The sequence below is a fragment of the Schistocerca serialis genome, chromosome 7 (assembly GCF_023864345.2).
Source record: "Schistocerca serialis cubense isolate TAMUIC-IGC-003099 chromosome 7, iqSchSeri2.2, whole genome shotgun sequence".
Taxonomy (NCBI): Eukaryota; Metazoa; Arthropoda; class Insecta; order Orthoptera; family Acrididae; genus Schistocerca; species Schistocerca serialis.
The window spans coordinates 529,591,701-529,612,367 of record NC_064644.1 but is presented as its reverse complement, the minus strand read 5'-3'; the positions used below and the strand labels follow the sequence as shown (position 1 = coordinate 529,612,367).

General features: G+C 38.5%; 1 protein-coding gene across 1 annotated transcript in view; it reads right to left on the bottom strand.

Annotated features, from left to right (window-relative positions):
* Nucleotides 1-20,667, bottom strand: part of LOC126413209 (modular serine protease-like) — a 215,597-nt gene that overhangs the window by 120,022 nt on the left and 74,908 nt on the right. The gene's annotated exons all lie outside the window — the stretch shown is intronic.

The following is a 20,667-nucleotide window of genomic DNA, read 5'->3' as shown; positions in this document are numbered from 1 at the left end:
GTAGTACACATAAAAAAAGGAAGTTCTATATAACATTTTACAAAATAGTGAACAGGCTTAGAGCAGTAAAACGAAAGTCAATGGAAAAGTGCTACCATGGAATACTACAGATGATTGCCTAGATAAAGAAATATGCAATGAACAGCAGGGTATTTAGACTTTATGCTATAACCCTGAGAGGTGTGGTGGGTGAGTACAGGACACGGTCTATGACCAGTGAACACAGAGGATGAAGTACTCTCCTCAAAGGGAAAGCAAATTGGTAAACCAGAGTGGTAAACGTATCGGCATCTGTTGGAGGGAAGAGCAATATGGAACCAATAAGCCTTGCCGTTCACAATTTGAATTAGTGATTTACTTCAAAAGGGGAAAAAAACATTAAATAGAAAGTCAAATGAAAAGCATTAAAAGTAGATTACGAGTGGTAAAGAAACATATTGAGCAGGGGTAGTACAGAACTGTAGTAAAACTAACTGGAAGCTGGAAACTTAAAACACAATGAAAATGTTCCCCTTTTCATGAGTGGCATGCAAGTTTTTGATTGAGTGAGGTACATATGGCAACATGGAACAACATGTCACAGCCACAAATTAAAAGAAGATACACTTGTGCCACTCTTATTGAAAAGGATCTCACTACTAAACAAAATAGAAGGTAGCAACACAATATTCAATAAGACAATGTTTTGCAAATGCAGATTTTTCTGGCCGAAATAAACACGTGTGGTGATGGCACTCCACTCAACTTGATGAATGGAGATATGTGTGGACTTATGAAAAACACTCTGTCCTAATGCCCCATCATCCCTGGCTGGTGTCTACAAAATTCTCTGCTTTTGCAGGAAAGCCCATATTGGACAAACAATTCCTATGCTCCAGGATTGATGCATGGAGGACCACTGCCACATGTGTTTATTTCAGGCAGAAAAATTTGCAGTTGTGGATCATTGTCTTACTGAAGGACACAACATTTTTAATGATGAGAAACAAGAGGTTGCCCCTGTGTCAAATTATTGGGATAGTGTAATGAAAGAAGCTATTCAAATCTGGCTATCTGACAATATTATAGAGATAAAGGGGTATTCTTTAAGTAAGAGTTGGAACTGTTCTGTTTGACATTAAAAAACAACTGTCTTTGTTTTGGTAAATAGTGCTTGATATCAATTAATCCTTTCAGTGAGTTTTCATCACTGGTGTGCTGTTGTGCTTTGCACTAGAGGGCAATTACATTGACACACACATGGTGGATTTACAGGTGGTGTATAAAGGAGCCATTGTTGTGGTTTGATTTCAATTCCAGCAAGTTGGTGCAGCAGCTTACTTGCCTGAAGATGGCAGCCAAGTGGACCACTGAAATATTGTGTCAAGATGATACATGTTCATCATCATTCACTATGCCAGGAAAGTTTACAGAGCCACATCAAGAGTGTCTACTGGTAGGAAATGTTTGCACTTTTAAGGAAGTGTGACTAACTTCGTAAGAAGAGAAAATTGCTGAGCACCCTTACTTTTCTGCTGAGATGCTGGAATGAAGGTATGATACCTAAATTTGCCAGAATTGTCCATTCAATTGGGACAAAAATGGTCAACAATATTATGAAGCGTGCTGGTTTTGCCTTAGTAAGGGAGCACATTTGTTTTACATGCAGACAACTGGATGTCATATCCAAGGATTTATTTTGTTTGTATTTGGAAGTATTGGCACTACTGTCTGCTTCATCCTGGGAATGGATTGACAGGTCGTCCTGGGCAATATCAGACTGCACCCACGAATAAATTTTGCCCCTACATACAGGAATGTTCCCTTTTCTGCAGTTGAACAAGCAGTGTCCAGGTGTCCCAAGGATATAGCTGATGAAGTTAGGCAAGAGGTCTCTCATACATTATGTTGGGTGCACCCCTATGAAGTAACATATCCTCACTTGAATGAGCCATGATCCAGTCCATCAGAGAAGATCAGTATTTAGTAATTCTACTGGCAGGCAAGGGTAACACAACAGTTCTTTGGCAGTACCATTATTTGGGTAAAATTGATCTTTTACTTCCAGAGTTGGCTTACCAAAGGTTTCAGAACAATGCAATTGAACATGTAAAATGCACGACACTTTCCCTTTGGAAAAAAGTTCATTATCTGATGATGTTCCTTAAAAATTTTGATGTGATGCTGCAGTCCTGCCGAGATTATACAGTTTTCCTAAGGTACACAACCAAAGGGTTCCTTTTCAGCCTATTGTTAGCAATTTGGATGCTCCTTCTAACAACTTGGCATCCATTCTCAGTCCCCATATGAGAAAATGTGAACATCATATTTCCAGTTCTCTGCTTTCTATTCAGCATTTGAAGTCTTTGTTTCTCAGTCACATGGATTTGCTCATTAGTATTGATGTTGTGTCACTTTTTACCAGAGTTCCTTTTGAAGATACTTTGCAGTTAACTGGTGAAAAACTGAACAAAGAAACAACTAAGATTTGTCACCAGATGTTGACATTGACATACACTACATGATCAAAAGTATCCGGACACCGGGCTGAAAATGACTTACAAGTTCGTGGTGCCCTCTATTGATAATGCTGGAATTCAATATGGTGTTGGCCCACGCTTAGCCTTGATGACAGCTTCCACTCTTGCAGGCATATGTTCAATGAGGTGCTGGAAGGTTTCTTGGAGAATGGGAGTTCATTCTTCCTGGAGTGCTGCACTGAGGAGAGGTATCGGTGTCGGTCAGTGAGGCTTGGCACAAAGTCGGCGTTCCAAAACATCCCAAACATTTTCTGTAGGATTCAGGTCAGGACTCTGTGCAGGCCAGTCCATTGCAGGGATGTTATTGTGTGTAACCATTCCGCCATTCGCAAATTGCTCTTCAACAGTGGGAAGCAAGAAGGTGCTTAAAACATCAATGTAGGCCTGTGCTGTGATAGTGCTATGCAATAAAACAACAAGGGGTGTAAGCACCCTCCACAAAAAACACGACCACATCATAATACCGCCGCCTCCGAATTTTACTTTTGGCAGTACACAAGCTGGCAGATGATTGTCACCGGTCATTTGCCATACCCAGACCCTGCCATCAGATTGCCACATTGTGTACTGTGATTCATCAATAAACACAACGTTTTTCCACTGTTCAATCATCCAATGTTTACACTCCTTACACCTAGCGAGTCGTTGTTTGGCATTTACCAGCGTGATGTGTTGCTTATGAGCAGTCACTTGACCATGAAATCCAAGTTTTCTCACCTCCAGCCTAACTGTCATAGTACTTGCAGTGGATCCTGATGCAGTTTGGAATTCCTGTGTGATGGTCTCAATAGATGTCTGCCTATTACACATTATGACCCTCTTCAACTGTTGGCAGTCTCTGTCTGTCAGACAAGGTCGGCCTGTATGCTTTTGTGCTGTATGTGTCTCTTCACATTTCCACTTCACTATCACATCAGGAACAGTGGACCCAGGGATGTTTAGGAGTGTGGAAATCTCGCGTACAGACGTATGACACAAGTGACACCCATCATCTAATCAAGTTTGAAGTCCGTAAGTTCTGCAGAGCACCCATTCTGCTCTCTCACGATGTCTAATGACTACTGTGGTCATTGATATGGAGTACCTGGCACTAGCTGGCAGCACAGTGCACCTAATATGAAAAATGTATGTTTTTGGGGGTGTCTGGATATGTTTGATCACATAGTGTATTTTTTATTTAATGACAAATACTTTGAACAAACTGACAGAATGGCTATGGAGAGTCCATAGTCACCAATTTGTTTATAGAAGATTTTGAGGACACAGCACTGAAGATGATGTTTCTAAAACCAACTTGCTCTTGGAGATATGTCGATGATACATTTATGGTATGGCCACATGTAAGGATGCTCTTGATCGTTTCCTAAATCATTTTAATTGCCTGCATCTCAGTATTAAATTCATGCTGTAAGTTGAAAAGCATGGAAATCTTCCATTTTTAGATGTCTTGGTCTACAGAAGAGATGATGGAACATTACGACACAGTGTTTATTCTAGGCCCCTGCATATGGACCACAAGCTTCATGCATCAAGTTGTCATCCATCATACCAATGCAAATGGGTCCTAGGTACATTGGTAAAATGCGTTTATGCAATCTCAGATGCAGGTAGTTTGACACAAGAACTGGATCATCTAAAGGCAGTGTTCAAGCAGAATGGTTACACCAACAATCAGATCCGTCATGCTCTATAGATTGGACCTTTGCAGGAACCAGCAGAAGATACGAGCAAATCGGTGGCTATCCTCCATTTTTTGGGAAACATATCTTCAAAAATAGGAATAATGTTAAAGAGATTTGATGTTAAAAGTGTATTCCATCTGCCAGTTAAGACTAGAGCACTGCTTGGCTCAGTAAAGGATGATTCGGGTTTGAGAAAGACTGGTATCTACAAAATTCCCTGACACTGTGGGAAAGCCTAAACTGCACAAATGATTCATATGGTCCAGGATGGATGCATGGAGCACCATCACCACACACATCTATTTAAGCCAGAACAACCTGCAGTTGTCTTACTGACGGACATAAAATGCTGTATGATGAACACAATACATTCCTCCTGCATCACATTATTGGAACTGTGTAGCAAAAGAAGGTGTTGAAATCTGGCTCTCTGACAATATTATAAACAGAGGTAAGGACTGTCCTTTAAGTAAGAGTTTCAACACTGTTTTCTTTGAGATTAAACTGTTTCTGTCACTGAAAGGTGTCAACAGTGTTTGATATCGATTTATCATTTCCACAAGTTTTCACCATTGGTGCACTGTTGTGCTTTGTGCTAAAGGGCCGTTACATTTGCACAAATATGGTGGACATATAAGCAATGTATAAAGGTGGTTTGATTTCAGTTTCAGTGAGTTAGTGCGACAGCTTACTCACCTGAAGATGATGTCTAGGTGGACTGCTGAAATATTGTGTCAAGGTGACATTACATTCCAACTGGGGCCCAATCTGAATATCATCAATCACTACATCAGGAAAGTTTATGGAGCCACGTACGAAAGTATCACCAACTTCTCCTTCTGAATTTAAAAAGTTATACATTCACTCAAAAGTAAAAGGTCATCTAGTTTGGCAGTGTTTCCAATAGAGTACTATAACTTGTTCCCATGAAATACACCCAGTCTTATCTGATATATATACTGCATCACTAGCTGAAGGCACTTTTCCAGAGAGAACGAAATATTTCATTGTTGAACACTTCTTTAACAAAGATGATAAGAGAGATCTCAATAACTACTGACAGGTTTCACTGCTGGCACCATTCTCCAAAATTTTGAGGTGATGTATTCTAGAATAATATCTCACCTTAACAAGAATAGTATCCTTGGCAAACCATAGTTTGGGTTTCAGAAGGGTTGCTCTACTGAGAATGTCATTTACATATTCACTCACCAGATTTTCAAGCGTTAAATAATAAAATAATACCAGTTTGTATTTTCTGGGACCTCTCTAAGGCATTTGACTGTGTGAATCACAGTATTCTCTTAGAAAAGACAGAAAAGTAAAATTTGATAACAAACTGAGAAAGTTTCTTCTTGACAACTATTTTTATGCTGTAGAAGAATTTCTATTACTGTAATGTGTTGAAGGTTGTGGGTAGGAATTACTAAATCACATCTGTATATTTTTTTTCTTTATATGTTAAAAAATCAAATGAAATAATTTTAAAAAGCTTAGAATACTCAAAATGTAGCCATATGTACAAATTAATGTGAATGTAAAATGGATCATTCCACATCATTTCTATCTATCATGCAAAATGATCCATGAAAATGTAACTAAATAACTAACTTCACTCTTTTTGCCTTGCATCTTGCAGTACTTTCCCACATTCCCACTATAACTGCACCACTATCATCAATATCTCTTGCCAAAAATTTCCGAGACTGGTGGACCTGCCAGTACCCCCTTAAGAATCATCTTTTTCCCTCCTTATTACAAGAAAGTTTCACATATCTTGAATCAATTCTTATAAAGGCCATGACTTGCAGCTGTAATAGAGAGACAGTTCAAGAAAGCCTCTCACATCAAAAATGAGCCAAGTACTCGGAAAATTTGTTATGACAATTAAATTTTACGAATCAAAATGGACTGTTTCTGTTGACTATGGGCCACAAATTTCTATTGCTTCTGCAACAAAAAGGCACTTCTTTGCTTGAGAAAAAAGCAATGTCATCAATGTAGCAAATATACGTTGTTGATTTATGATGTGAAAGAAAGTTTTCCATCATGTGTTCTAAGCAGACTGGAACACTGCATAGGCCAACCAGCGTAATTCTGAACTGAGAGAGATCATCAGGTGTGATGGAAGAGTCTCTTTCTGGTCAGCCTTGTCAACTTTGATCTACCAAAATGCAACCCATAATGGAGAAATACTTTGCTCCCTTCAGACAGTCCAAAGTGTCATTAATTAATGGAAATGGGTATACATCCTACCTGATAATTTTGTTCAACCATCAGAAATCAGTATAGGATTTGGAGGGTTTTTCTCATTGGTTTAGGACTTTATGTAGCTGCTGGCTCAGTCCTTGTAGTTGAGGCTAAGTCAGAACACTTCATGAGATCTGTCACACAATGTAATAGCTGCTGTATTTACCTTTTTCTTTTAATCTGGTTGTCACAGATGATTCTTGAAGTAGAGGTCTGCTAATCAGTGCCTCGGAAATCTCATGTGTAGCTGAGGAAAGGCTTGCCTTCTTCACGTTCTGCAGCTGTTATTGGAGCAAAAGAAGATAACTTCTACTCATATCTTGAAAATGCACATCCACTACTTTCCTTTTACAAACATATATTTTCCAGAATGGGTGTACAGATCATTAGTGTCACTCATGAATTTGAGTAGAGCACAATGTCTATATGACATACGCCTTGAAGGCTCAACATGATCATCCAAATTACAATATACTTCATTTGTCACAAAACCATCTTGTCTTGTTTCCATTCTTGGAGAATGTGGTTGCTCTTTGGTAGTCAAGCCACTGCCAAGCCACAATGCCAGAATGTAAAAGGCTCCACCCACAGCAGGTGAAGCCATTTATTTGTCATCACCTCTTGCTGTTTTCCCATATTCCACACCTCCCATTTAATTTCTGCACATATGAAAACAAATATCTGCACATACTATATTATCCACAACTTACTCCCTACTTAACATTATTCTGTCATGATCATCTTTCCTTCTACTACAACAGGAGTATGAAATGTCATTTGCCTACACAGCACGTAACACTTCAAAATGCCATCTGCTATCTTTCTTTTGCACTAAGATGGTAGCAGAGGTCCAAGGGCACCCTGATGGTTGAATGTTGTCTTGCAGCATTTTCTCAATTTGACTCTGAATTATCTGTCGTTCAGCTGGAAGCACACTATGTATCCACTAATGGTCAGATGATCCCTAGAGTTCATTTGCTGTTTCATGCTGGGTCTTCTGGTCTGCCTTGTTGCCTTTCCAGATGTCTGTGTGCCATAAAACTGATGCAGAATTACCAATAATTGCTGATGCTGTTCCTCAGCCAAGCCAGGGCCTATTGCTATTATTAGATTCCACCAGTGGATGGTTGGTAATAGTTTCATAGCACATTTTGCCAACCATGGCACTGAGCTGACCTTTCTGGAGCAATTCAGCTACTATATGCACAAATCCTTAGGGATGAGTTCTGGATGTTTGTGACAGCTGGTGACCCAAAGTTTTCCTTGTCCACTAGTGATGTTTATGACATCATGGCATATAGATCTATTTTGGGAGGCTGAATCTGAATATTCTCCTGCACTCAACTAGAGCATTACTGTTTAACTGAATGTCCAGGTTGACTAGAACTTGTCTCAATGATGGTATGATGTGTGTATTTTCACAGGCAGACAATTGTCATGGGCAAATGTTTGAACTTAGTGGGTTTGCTTCATAAATCTGATGCTCCAAGCTTCCACAGACTGTGACTGCCTGTGATGCCTGAAAGCTGCTGCATTATGGTAAAGGGGCAAATTCCATCATTTATATTTTTTTCAACTGGACCCTCAATGTAGTTATTCTCACAACACAAAATCCTATGGGTTGAAAGTATTTTCCAATCATAACTTTTAACACAATAGTCTTCTACAGAAGAATAGTGATGATGAGCATTCATTGTAACAGAAAATGATATCCAGTATTACCTGGTGCCCGCACAGGTTGGTTGTTGATAATGTGGTGTCACCGCCATACACCACACTTGCTAGGTGGTAGCTTTAAATCGGCCGCGGTCCATTAGTACATGTCGGACCCGCGTGTCGCCACTATGGGTGACAGCAGACCCAGCGCCGCCACACGGCAGGTCTAGAGAGACTTACTAGCACTCGCCCCAGTTGTACGGACGACGTAGCTAGCGATGCACACTGACGAAGCCTCGCTCATTTGCAGAGCAGATAGTTAGAATAGCCTTCAGCTAAGTCAATGGCTATGACCTAGCAAGGTGCCATTAGTAACATTGCATGTATCTACAGAGTCTCACTTGTATCGTCAAGAGTGATGTACAACAATGATGGATTAAAGTTAAGTATTCCAGCAGCTATGTACTTTTCTTTATAGCATTCATTATGTATCCTGTTTCAGACCTATCTCTAGCCTGCATGGGTTAACGCGTGCATATCAGCTTCCTCACTCAGGTAGTGTTGGCTAACTGCTAACACTACAGATAACACTGTTGATGGAATTTCCTGATATATTGGCAATGGTCACCCATGGAGGATTTTCATGTGTGACAACTGTACTTCCATAGGTTGCTGTCTCATTTAGGTTTCTCAATTTTTGACAGCTGAGTGAAACTTTTCATGACAACAGAACAACAGCAGCATGTTGGAGAATAACCTTGAACAGCACATGGTGATGGGCTTTATTCTACAGGTGAGCAGTTGTCACTTGGAGTTCGTGGTGTGCATAGAATTTCCCTGTTCTTTGATCTCTTGCTGTGCAATAGTAGTCAAACACCCTTCTATCTTTGTGGTAGTATATAAAGACCTGATGCTTCTTGATTTATTGGTACCTCCACAATGCAGACCACAGGAGGAAAGCACTGCTTGTACTTGGGTGGATATGGGTATTGTGTTTCCTTATTAGAGTCATGACAATACACACTGAGCTGACAAAAGTAATGGGGTACATCCTAATATCATGTCAAATCTCCTTTGGCTTGGTGTAGTGCAACAACTCAATGTGGCATGGATTTAGCAAGTCGTTGGAAGTCCTCTACAGAAATACTGAGCCACACTGCCTTTATAGCCATCCATAAATGTGAAAGTGTTGCTGCAGCAGGATTTTGAGCACAAACTGACAGCTCAATTATGTTCCATAAATTTTTGATGGGATACATGTCAGGCAATCTGGATGGTTAAATCATTCACTGTTCTTCAAACCAATCTCAAGTCCAGTGACATAGCACATCATCAAGCATAAAGATTCCATTGTTGTTTGGAAACATGAGCTCTGTTAATGGATGTTAATGATCTCCAAGAAGCCAAACATAACTATTCCCAGTCAAGAGAATCCAGAGGACTCATTCCATTCCATGTTAATACAGTCCACACCATTACGGAGCCACCACTAGCTTGCACAGTGTTGATAATGTGGGTCCATGCCTTCATGAGGTCTGTACCACACTTGAACAGTACCATCAGCTCTTATCGACTGAAATCAGGACTCATCTGGCCAGGTCACAGTTTTCCAGGCATCTGGGACCCAGAAAATATGGTTAAAAGCCCAGGACAGGCATTGCAGGTGATGTCATGCTATTAGCAAAGGCACTCACATCACCCATCTGCTGTGATAGCCCATTAACACCAAATTTTTCCACACCATCCTAGTGCAGATGTTCATTGTATGTCCCACACTGATTTCTGTGGTTGTTTCACACAGTGTTGATTGTCTGTTAGCACTGACAACTCTGTGCAAATGCCCCTGCTCTTGGTCATTAAGTGAAGGCTCTCCTCCACAATGTTGTCCATGGTGAGAGGTCATGCATGAAATTTGTTATTCTTGGCACATTATTGACACTGTAGATATCAGAATGATGAATTCCCTAATGATTTCCGAAATGGAAAGTCCCACGCGTCTAGTTCCAACTATCATTCCACGTTCATCGTCTTAATTTCTGTTGTGCGTCCATAATCACATTGGACACCTTTTCACATGAATCATGTGAGTGCAAATGATCGATGCAAAAATGCACTGTCCTTTTTTACTTTGTGTACACAAACTACCATCATCTGTATTTGTGGATGTTGGTATCCCATGACTTTTGTCACTTCTGTGTAGATGTCTAAATCATCCAGTCTCCTCCAAACTGTCACACAGAATCCAGAATCAAGTTCCAGTTACAAGAGCAGATTCATCATCAAGACCAACACCACCTGGAAAGCAAATTTATTGAGCATACAGAGCTCAACTGATTGCCTCAACAGTATTTTCTCCTAGGTGTAAATATGTAGAATGTTCTAACACCTTCTGGTATTCCAGGAATACCTAAGTCCCAGAATCTTCAGAAATAATAAATATTAAATGATACATAATTGCAGGAGGCAAGAATTAAACTGGTGACCTCCATGTTACCAGCCAGTAGTATTGAGGTGAAATGTCACACAACAGAAAATCAACTAAAATCATTTAATAGCAGAAAGGCAACTGGATCTGGTCATATACCTATATGATTCTGTACAGAATATGACAGAATTTATCCTCTCTTAGTAGCAATGTAATGTGAGTCATTGGAGCAAGTGTTTGGAAGAGGGTGCTGGTCATTCCTGTACTCTGGAGGTTTAAGCCGTCATGCTTACAACTTCATAGTAATCCCCAGACCTAAGAAAAGAAGGTCTTGCAGTTGTTGGTGGACAAGACTGAAGGATCAATTGGGATAGTTTGCAAGACATGCATTTAAGTTTCAGAAATACAGCTTCAGAGTAGAATATTGTCAACTGCCTTCAACATTTTGTGATGTCTATTGCGTGAATTTTGTAGTGCTGATGATATCCCAGCCACTGCTACACTAATGGAAACTGTATCAGAAGAAAGGGAAGATCCAGCATTGCTAAAGGCCATGGAGGCATCAGAAAATGAAGAAGTCATCAAGCAAGAATTCAGATTAATAACTGGAACATTGCATACATTGCATTATGACCTAATGGGTTGGAAATGGTTCCTCATCACCCCAGCCCACTTGTGGTCAGCCATACTATAGCATTTTCAAGACGCTCCTACATCAGGTCATCCTGGATTTGCAATAACCTTTGGTAGATTCAAAACCTTGGGCAGTTGTCTGTTGATCTGACAAACATTATGTAAGCCACTGCAGGAAATGTCAACAATGGAAGCATGTCTCTAAGGTAGCCCCTAGGAAACCTGATAGTTATTCTGCCAGCAGTTGCTCCATTTCACCAAAATGAAAATTACCTTTTGGATAAGTTTTCCAACCTGACAAGTGGGAATAAAGTGATAGTATTGTACATTGGCTACGTCATCCATTACACTGTCATCTCGGGTGTACCAATAGCTGAAGCACCAGAAATGACCACAGTCCTTTTAGAACACAATTTTGAAGCATGGTGCATTGTGATTTATTACCTTTCATTACAGAGAAATGATTCTCTCTAGACTAGTGTTAGAAGTTATTTCATAAAGCAATATCAACCACAGCGTGACTACCTAACATCTACAAATGGCTGGTCTCATGGGACACTGTGTTCGTAGTAGTGGAGCTTGTGGGCAGGCACTGTTGGGGTAATGCTGAGCACTGGAAGGGAAGTGTCATTCTAAACTGAAGCCTACACTCATATTTTTGGTAAATATTAAGTGAAGCCCCTCCATGATCACAATTGCACAGTGACCATTCAAAAAGATCTACTGCCACCAGTGCTTTGATTAGTAACTCAGCTGAAAATTCAACAAAAGCAGCAATTCATTTTCACCTGGCTTGTTAACCATTTGCAACTATCTGAGAAACATCATGAGACACAAATTTTGCGTAAAACATAAGTTTTGCTTGTTGCCATGTTAAAATTTGTTTGTTTTGCAAAACACAGTGGAGATTACACAATGTCACGTCACTAACATGCTGATCAGATGCAAATGCACCAGAATTCTGAAACTGATTTATATGCAAATGCACCAGAATTCTGAAACTGATTTATATGCAAATGCACCAGAATTCTGAAACTGATTTATTAAGTTTACTAAGTGAGGAAATGAAGAAAAGTAAGGTTAATAGCTTATGAAAAAGCACATCCTAGCTACAAAAGAAAGTGTAATATCTTCACTTATGCTGTTCCAAAACTCACTGCATTTCTTATTTAACCAGCTGTTGATGGCTCTTAAAAATTACGTCTTTTCATCAAAAAAGTTTGTAGTTATTGGAATAACACATTAGATAATGAAGTTTTGTGTAATAACCATATGGCAAAATACTATCCTCTTTGCATCCTATCATTTGCCAACATCTGTTTATCAAATATGTGTGTGTGTGCCACATAGGGTAGCCGATCGGTCTGAGGTGCCTTGCCACGGTTCGTGCGGTTCCCTCCATATTAGGTTCGAGTCCTCGCTCGGGCGTGGGAGTGTGTGTTGTCCTTAGTGTAAAATAATTTAAGTTAGTGTGTAAGCCTAGAGACCAATGACTTCAGCAGTTTGGCCCCATAGGAACTTACCACAAATTTCCAAAAATTGTGTGTGTGTGTGTGTGTGTGTGTGTGTGTGTGTGTGTGTGTAAAGTGCCTATCTGCCACTCAGCATCTTTGCTATATTGTGAGTAGCAACTATCCTTTTCTTAATATTGTTACATTCCATCTAAGATTTTCCATTGTTTTATCAAATATGAGAGATGTTATGGATATTTCATCCTGTCTTTATTGCTGGTGCATACAGTTGCAAATAAGTGTACTACATCAGATCAGTTTTCTTGAGACCACGGTCTAAATAAAATTTCAGTATGTTAGCTAAATTTCATATGCAGCAACGTATTATGTAATATGCACCAAATGCAAAATCATAGTGACCCCCATTTCTTCACTGAAACTTTTTTTTCAGTTCACGCTGTCTTATTTAAGTGGAAATATCACAATAACTATGACCACTAACGATCATGAAGCTGACATACAGCTATAAGTAACACAAAAATGACTTTTTTTTTACTGAATAGTTCCTGTAAAATCATTTGAGAAAGATTGCAGGGTGTGAACCTTGATTCTGCCATTGCAGTGCATAGCCAAACAGCCAAAAGAGGGCAAACATTGTCAACCTCCCCCTCTGAACAAACAAATGAACACACCCAACGGATCAGGCTAAAATTGCTAAAATTGGTAACTGCACATTGGTCGGCATATCCTGCGCAGACCCTAATAGAGATGCACCAGGTGGGGGTGGGGGGGTAGATGATTTCATTTATAAAAAATAATGACTTACATAAATCAGTTACTATGTAAGTGACATACTTTGTGGACTGCTGCTTTCATTCAATATGAATAATTTTGAAGTTAATTAACAACAAACATAGCTAGGTAAATTTTATAAAGTTCTTTACAGCAATTTGTCACTAAATTATGTAATGTTTATGTAAAAAAGTGTGTAAAGTCAATTTAAACACTTCCATTGTCAGCCATGTAAATGGATAGATTCATTGCCTACAACTGCAAAGCTCTGTTCTTCTACCTCACACTTGGCAAGGAGATAGCTGAAAGAGAAAGTGTTGATGAGTCTGTTGTAAGAGACAGATGTGTTTGAGCAGTCATAAGGAGTAGTTCTAATTTTTAAGCTCATATGAGCAGATGGAAATTACAGTACTGTGGAAGATGAAAGGTTATTGTGAACCACTGCTGTGTGTGTGTGTGGTGTGTGTTTAAAGATAGAGATGCTGAAATAAATGAACTTTACCCACTGAACTATTATCAATTTGAAAGTACCAGATTTTTTGGACTGGAAAAATGCAAAACAATCGTACCCCAAAGAAGACAACAAATCCATTATAAAACCACCTATGTGACAGATTTTAAATTTGTCAAAATTGACAGACCACATTTGCTTTTACACAAAATGATGACAAATAGCTTTAAAGTTGATACATCATCAGAAATATAATTGTTATTGAAAGACACAACAAATAATCTGCCATACGTATTGAGCTTTTGCCCAAAAGGCCTCTTTCTACAGCAGACAAAACACACACACACACACACACACACACACACACACACACACACACACGTCACTGTCTCTGGCTACTAAGGTTGGGCTGCGAGCATCTTTGCCTGGTGAGAAAAGCAATCCGGGTGCTGAGGGTAAAGAGGAGGCAGGGGCAGGAACAGGGACAGGGAGGGTTAACAGGGTACGGTAAGGGTCTGTAAAGTACTGCTTGTAACGGCATGCAGGGATGTGTTGGGGTCAAGGTAGCAACTGGATGCAGTCAGGATGTTAGACAGATTGGACGGGGCTGGAGAGGAGATGGCACAGAAGGATAGGAGTAGAGCAGCAGAAAATAGAGAGAAATAGACGGGTGGGGACAGGGGAGGAGTGGGCTGGAGGTGGAGGGGTGGTGGGTTGGGGGTGGGGTGGGGGGGGGGGGGAGACTGAAACTAGTGGGTGTATTGGAGGCCAATTACCTCTCATCATGCCCTTAAATGAGGAATATCCTACCCACTATCCTTCCCACCCCTCATACATTGGTATTCTGCCACACACGAAATCTACATAATATTCTTGTCAATCCCTACTTCATCTGGGCTTCTAACTCCTTGGCTCATAGCTCATATCCCTGCAATAAATGTAGATGTAAAACCTGTCCCATACATCTGCCCACCACCACCTACTCCAGCCCTGTCACAAGCATCACCCATTTCATAAGAGACAGGGAAACTTGTAGAAGCAGTCACGTGATCTACAAACTAAGCTGCAACCACTGTGTTGCTTTCTTTATGGGCATGACAACCAAGAAGGTGCCTGTCCACACGAATGGCCACTAACAAATTGTGGCTGTGGCCAAGAGACAGCTGGACACCCAGCTGCTGAGCATGCTGCCCAATGTAACCTTCTTCACTTCAATGATTGCTTCACAGCTTGTGGCATCTGAATCCTTCTTACCAACAACAGATTTCCTGAACTGCACAGGTGGGAATTCTCCTTGCAAGAACCCCCTGGCCTCATCCTTTGTTAGTTCCTGTCCTTCACCCACCCATCCCCTTCCCTGCTGCCACTCCAGTGCTACACAGCTTTCTGTTCCACAAACAAACCCACTAGTCTTTTTTCCTCTCTTTTTTCCTGTCCCCTATATCTCTTGTTTTCCACCCCTCCCTCCCCCCTTCTACCTCAAACCCTATGACTGCACCTAGCTGTCCTACCCCGTCTCCACCACATTCCTGCTTGCTCCCCCCAAGCAGCACTTTACCTTCCACCATCCGTTCCTTGGTATCCCTTTCCTTCTCCATGTCAGCCTCCTCCTACCCCCGCCACACAGACTGCTTCTCCAATCAGGCACAGTTGCTCGCAGTTCAGCTTCAGTGGTCAGTGGCTGAGTGCATGCGAGTTGTGTTTGCTTGTATGTGTGTGTGTGTGTGTGTGTGTGTGTGTGTTTGTTTTACTTTAGAAAAAGCTCAACATGTCTTCATGTTGAGTATGTCTGCAACTCAACATCTCCTCTATAATGGTGAGCAGCAGTCTTTCCATTTCATAATATTATTGTTATTCCATCCTGGATTTTTCCATTAAACAGTGGACTCTCCAGGTCGGAATATCAATAAAGGAAATAAAAGATAAATTGTTGCTTACCATAAAGATGACACGTTAAGCTGCAGACAGGCACAATCAAAAGACACTTACAGCTTTCAGCTACAGCCTTCACCAGAAAAAGAATCACCTACACTCAAGCAAGCACACCACAAGCACACATTACCGCCATCTGTGGCAGCTCAGACCAGAATGCATTTCTAAAGATGTTACTGCTAATATTGCATCATGGTTAAATATTTAAGGAACTCATAATTTAAGAAATATTTAACAAAACTTGTCTGTAGGTAATTGTCTATGGTCACTTTGCTGTCATCTTCATCTCATTAATGATCCAGGTTCTTCAACTAGTTTTGATTAAAGCACGTATCTTGCACATTCATTTTTATTTTTTTCTGCAGTAACTTTCAGAAGTGAAACATCAGCCCTCATAATAACAACAATTTTTATGAAGCATAAATAACAAAAGGCATACATATTGGGCATTTATGAAATAACTCAATTATGAATTGCAAACTGAACTGTATTATACATTTACTGTGTTGTCGGGCACTTTTGACTACTGTTTGTAACACATGGATGCCAGCCATTGCATTATCGATACTTCTGGTGTGGTTACAGTCATTTTGCCCTCATCTGATTTATTATCATTATAATTTAGACAGAAACATGTTTTCATATGTGGAAAAGTCAAAGAACTGAAATAGTGACAATATATAATTAAAAAACAGATGGTTTCAGAACATTGTTTAGATTTGGGAGTTACCTGATTTTACATTAAATATAAATGATTATTGTAAAGCCAACTACATATTCATGATCAAAAGGTAAGTTAATAAATTTTGATCTGCAACATCTTACATAAAATGTCACGATTTTGCATGTTTACGTGATATTTGGTAAGATTCAGGCATGTTAAATGGTGGAAAGTGACAATGTTTTTGAGAAACATTTATCTGAAAAGTTATGTTTCTACTCATTTCTCTGTCTTAAGTGAAATTACAAGAATTACACAACTTCCGGGAATTTTGTTTTTCTTGTGGCAACTGACAAAATATTGTCATTAATTAAAAACACTTAAGAAAACTACCATTGCTGAAAATGCTCCAACGTATCATGCGTTTACTCAGAAAGCAGAATCAGAGTAAGAGTTTTTATTGTCTGATAACATACACATTTAAATCAGACATTTAATGTACAGGGGACATGTCAACACTGCAACTGCAATTCAAATTTGTTACAGAGACAGTATATAACAATAGCATTAATATTTAAAAAACATAATTATTACAGTCATTTATTTGACATAAAACTGCTAAGCTTAGTTAACAATCATTTGCTTTCTTGCTCAGATTTTCACATTGTCATACAGAAATTCTTCTCAGGAATAATAATATTTCTATACAACAACTTTTTTAGCTTTTGTTTCAGTTGCTGTAACTCCCTGCCCTAGCTCCAAGTATTGCATACTTCAAAAGTAAAATGGAATCTAAAACTTCAAATCAAAAATTAGTACTGAACAGTTCTTTTGTCTGATTGGACTGAATCTTAATATTTTACAACTGCAATTATTATTAAAACACTGCAAATACCATTTGGGGAAGAGAAAAGTGGTTCAGTACTAGAATTACTGGAAGGGGACCATTCAGGACTAGGACTACATAAGGGCATTGTAAATTGTACAGATTCATGAAATAAACTATTGTTATAATATTTTAAGGGATGTGACCAAGCTGAGACTGGAAAACAGTAATGCTATAAAAAGTGAATTATCAAAGCAAATTTGTGAAATAATCAAATTTCTGAAAGCAACCATGTTCTAAGAAGTCGATTAGGAAACTAAATTATCAGAAACTGACATGACCAAGTATGAAATAGGGAATCAAACTCTGATATTCGTGAAAGACCTGAGTACGCAAATCACTGCTGTAAAAAATAAATAAATGAAGAGATCAGGCTAAAAATGTAAATTTAAAAACTGCAAAATTTTATAAAATCACCAACATAGAATCCAGGGTTCAAATTTTTGATCAAGAACTAACTGATTTGGAAGCTGAAATACAAGGTAAAATTTCAAATGTGGACCTTAATTTGTGTAATGAAGTTGAATCCATTATCAGTAGCTGTGAGGCAAAATTTTGTAATGAAAATGAAAAAGCTATTGGAATTGAAAACATCATTGTGAAAAAGATAATAATGAAAGAACAGTATCAATTTTGGAGAATAATTTACTGAATGTGTTGCTACAAATTTATTTTTATTTACTTATTTTTGATAAGTACAGGTTGTAATGTACTGTCCAACATTCCAGTGGAAAGTTGTCCTTTTGATTTCTTATGACACCCTAAGATAATTTCATTTATGATATTATTGACAATCCTAAATTTATACTATGAAAATCTGTCTTGGTAGGGATGTGCTATTCTGGGTAAATCACACTTTATACAAGATTTAACATATCAACAATCTGAAAAAGAGTTTCCTTAACAAATTTTGGTCACAATAAGAACAGGACAGAATTAAAAGCCAATCCCCCAATGCATCAAGTTACAAGGGACATGGAAGGGGATGAAAGAATTGTGTAAAACAAATTAAAGAAAACTGTCCAGTTGAGATAGCATTTTGACAAGCTGACTAAAACTGATGCATTGAAGAGAAGATTATCTGAAAGTATTGTATGGGTTTAGTGTATGGGGCCAGATGAATCAGCTGCATAATTTCTAAAATATGTAGACAAGTTCAGTATGACTTTTTGAAAGAAATGTGCAGGGTTTTTGACAAAGTCATTTCACACAGGAAGGTTTGAATGGAAATTCGGGCACTAGTATCTACCATGGGAGGATTGAGGGGAATAATTACAGCAATCAGGAAAGGAGTCCACCAAAAGATTATGCTAATAACAAAGGGAGACAATATAACATGAAATCAAAGAGGCAACATAAACTGGAAGCATAATCAGCATCCACCTCAGAATTTAAGTCGAGGTGCTAGAATTATTGAGCTGGTAAGCTAAGGGTCGCTCCAATTGAAGGTCCACAATGTGAGAGTGAGGAATAATAATTTTAATATATGGACCACTAACTGTGGCAAATATTCAAACCAAAATAGTCACTATAACAGTAGAAGGGTAAGAACATAGAAACACTAGATTAATAAAATTAGATCAAGAGTTTTGGAGTAAATTGTGGCAAAACTGGGCTGAAGAGCCAAGTAAAGTAGTAATACAAGAAGAGGATCTAGTAAAATTTTACAATATCAATGTAGAAGAAAAGTATAAAGAGACCAGAAAATCCAAGAGTTATAAAGAGACTGGGGTGATATACATTTTTGAGATCTTTTCTCAAAGTGAGGAGGTACTGGAACATGATCAGTGTGATAAAACATGACAGATGAAATATGAGTTAGTAGCTGTAATAAGTTATGTTCTGTATGAAGGAGGGATTGAGAGTAATTGAATAAATCAGACTGAAGATGTAGATTATTTGGCAGAGTTAAAAGAGTTTTTTCTAATTGGAATACGTTGACAACATCTTTCTCATTACGTCATCAGATGTAGTGAAAATGTGAATGACAAAGAGAAAGAAATGACAGAATCTATCATATGTACAAAGACAACTGACACTCATAGCTTAGTAAATGTAAGTCTTTGGGAGGAAGTATGTTACTAAGTTTTCTGATCAGTATTTAATTTGAAGGCATAAGATTAGTAAGAAGAGTTTTTTGTATAAAATTTGTAGAAATGCTGGGACAGGTCTACTTAATGACTGAATTTGGAAATTTGGACAATTTTGTCCAAAAACTTTACCCTGACTGGCAGAAGGAAAATTATAATGAAACTTATGAATCACATAAGACAAAGGTAGGAATGAAAGAAGATTTGACAATGTTGTTTGGTGACTTCAGTAATGATCATAATTGTGTAAGTCATAGTAGCATTCCTAGTTAAATATTAACTGGATGATGGAGGTAAGTAACAAATGCTATAAGGAACAATGGTATTCAAAACAGCAAAGTTACACAATTCAGTGAATTTGGAAATGATTTACTAGATGAAGACATTGATGCAACAACAGGTGATGAAGTAAAAAAAAAACATCTTGGTAGAAACAGGGTGCTGAGAAACAAAAGCAATAATTCATTTATGTAGCCATCTTTCAAGAATACCAGAAGCTCTAAATAATTATATTAGGCAAAATAAGAAGAACACTGAAATGCCAGTGGTAGGGAAGCAAACATTAACACCATTTGAAAGTGAATTTGACCATAGCTATGTGGTAATTTCAGAACACAGTTTATTTTGGAAATGGGCTTGTTACATTAAGTTAATGCAGTTTTAGACTCGAAGGAGAAAAAGATAATGCATAAGAGACACAAAGGAGAATAAATTCAAATAAAATTCAAAAGGGAGGGAAGAGGATTCTTTGGGAAAGTTGTCATTTCTGAAAGATAGAAATCCTATGTAGAAGATAGTTCAGAATTAGAAGTTGAAACGGAAGAGTTAATGAAAGCTATTGAGAAGAAAGCATTAAAAACTATAGATCTAAATAATGAATGAAGAAATGAATTACAGAATTTGTTTTGGGACTACAGAGATGTATTCAGTGATATTCAAGGAAGTGTTAGAAATTCTTAGTGTGTACTAAGACTGAAATCTCTCGAGTATTTTTATAAAACCATATAATGCACTAACTGCAAAAAGACCAGCTGTTGAAAAGGAATTACAAAATATGCAAAGGTATAACATAGTTGAGGGAAGCAGCAGTTGATTATTATAATTATTTGATAGTTGTGGCAAAATGTGAAGGGGGTTTGAGACTTGTTTCGGATTCACGACATCTGAACAAATGTATTCATAAATAAAATAATCACCTTGTTGTTACATAAGTTTGAGTGAACTAAGTTGATGACCAGT